Source organism: Rhododendron vialii, chromosome 8a (genome assembly GCF_030253575.1).
Source record: "Rhododendron vialii isolate Sample 1 chromosome 8a, ASM3025357v1".
Taxonomy (NCBI): Eukaryota; Viridiplantae; Streptophyta; class Magnoliopsida; order Ericales; family Ericaceae; genus Rhododendron; species Rhododendron vialii.
In genome coordinates this window covers 22,556,654-22,558,843 of record NC_080564.1, presented here as the reverse complement: position 1 = coordinate 22,558,843, position 2,190 = coordinate 22,556,654, and the positions used below count along the sequence as shown (strand labels likewise).

The window sequence follows — 2,190 nt, the reverse complement described above, 5'->3', positions numbered from 1 at the left end:
AACCTTTTCACCATCACTTATTCGAGTAACTTCTTCAGTAGCAAATGATTCTTCATCAAAAATAGGTGGATTATTCCAATCCACAACTGGATCTGGAATAGATTTTAATGTAAAGGGCCACTCACCAATAGTATTGTCCACTGTATCAACTTCTAGGATTTTTTCTGGGGCCATACTTCCCTGGAACAAAAGAAAGTTAGTCTTTGAACCAGATTCCCAAAGTCATTGATCATGATTACAAACCACGACTGCCTTTGTCCTCCCTTTCGACTGATGGTTACCCACTAAAGGATTGGTGATAGAAACATTATCCGACACCTCCTCCTCTTTCAAAAATTGAGGTTGAACTGGATGACGGCAAGATGGGTTTCCACCAGCAGACAAGGCAGCAATCTGATCCATCCACTGCTCAAGTTGTTGAAACCTCTCATCCATTCGTGTTTCTCGTGCAACTTTACTTCGATTATACACATATTTGCACTACTAGAATAATAGATAAAGATCACAGTAAAAACATTAGAAAGATCACAGTTTTGATGAAAACGTGATAAAGAGATGTGAGGTGAATTTTTAATGTCACTTTGCTAATAAAACCATGATAATTAATATTTATTATCACAGTTTTAATAGAACCGTGATTATAACTTTTTAATTTAACCACATTTTGCTACAAGCGTAATAAAAATGTGTATTTAACCACATTTTTCTATAAGCATGATAAAATGTGTCTATTGAAATCACGGTTCGTTACAACCATGATAGAACAGTGTCTATTTTAAATCACACTTTCTTATAAGCATGATAAAATGGGTCTATTTGAACCACACTTCGTTGCAACCGTGATGAAATTTTTCTTGTTTGATATAACTACATTTTTTAAAAGCTTGATTAAATGTATTTGCTTATTTTAATACACTTTGATTACAAGCGTGATAAATACTTCATGGGCGCCAACAAGAAACCAAATTTGAATCCATGAAAATTTGAAATTATTAGGGTTTTACTTTCCCCCCAAAATAGTCAGTCGCCTCTTTTTTAGGTAAATATATATGGTTGCCCTCTTTCTTCTTGGCCTCCATACCATAGATCTTACACCCCTCTCTCTCAACTTTCAGGAAAACTGATGTCGCTCATGGCGTAATTCCAAGCACAACCCTTCGACCTCCAATCGGGCACAACCATAGGCTGATCTCCACCCGATCATCGGTAAATCGTTTAATTTCAGTCTCTATCTTTTTTTGGCTCGGCAATTTCAGTCTCTATATATCACCATCTCCTTACGGCTTGCAAATTGATTTTGTTTCCTCTTAGAATATCATAATCTTGGTCTAGGATCGAAGGGCCTTTTACTCCCAATTTTAATACTCTTTGTTCCCTTTGAATTGGCAGCGTAAGAGGTGGAGACCTTAATTAACTAAGCATGTACGTAGAAGGATGGAGGAGGTGAGATATTTTGAGCCTTTTACATGTATTCCACCTTTAGATTCAAGACACAGCGTTCTTTCTTTGTTTTGATTTTTTTTTTTTGTATTCGCATATTCTAATGAGTTCCCCATTTTTATCGAATGCAGTACGTACCTACACTTGTGACTTGCCATGCGATGCAAACTTTCTGGGTTGAAGAAGAAGTTGCTTGAGTTGTTATAATTTTTTTTTTAAATTATGTTCTTATAGCTTTTTAGTTTTGTTTTAGACCCGAGTTATTGTACTAGTTGATATATATTGTAAATGTACCATACTTTGAAAGATTGATGAGTTAATCAATAAATCTTTTCCTTTTTGTATAGCTGTTATTCGTATGTATCATGGTGTGATCCAGAGAAATTTCTTTCAATGCTCTAGGTGTAAAAATAATGCGGTCAATTGGGAAAAATTAATAATCAGGGTACAGAAATCATTTTCCCGAAAAACAAAATCCACCATGGTTATTAAACAATTGTAGTCTTTTACGGGTAAATAAGCACGATGTTTCTATAGAGGCGTGATCTTTTACTACTTATAATCACGGTTCTTCAGTTGACTCGTAATCTTAATACATATTCAAGCACGGTTTTACACGAAACTGTGATCATATAAATACAAAACGTGATCTTATATTCTCTTTAACCACAGCTCTTAACACAAACCGTGATCTTATTTCGTGTATAATCATGCCTTTTTAGTTTTAATATCAGTTTAAACCAACTTTTA

At 34.7% G+C, this 2,190-nt stretch overlaps 1 long non-coding RNA gene across 1 annotated transcript; it reads left to right on the top strand.

The window, feature by feature from the left end:
• Positions 1 to 485: 485 nt before the first annotated feature.
• On the top strand, positions 486 to 1,786 carry LOC131336450 (uncharacterized). Its single transcript, XR_009202830.1, has 3 exons — positions 486 to 1,206; positions 1,390 to 1,443; positions 1,572 to 1,786. It is a non-coding gene; the product is annotated as an uncharacterized LOC131336450 (long non-coding RNA).
• The last annotated feature ends 404 nt before the right edge of the window (positions 1,787 to 2,190 follow it).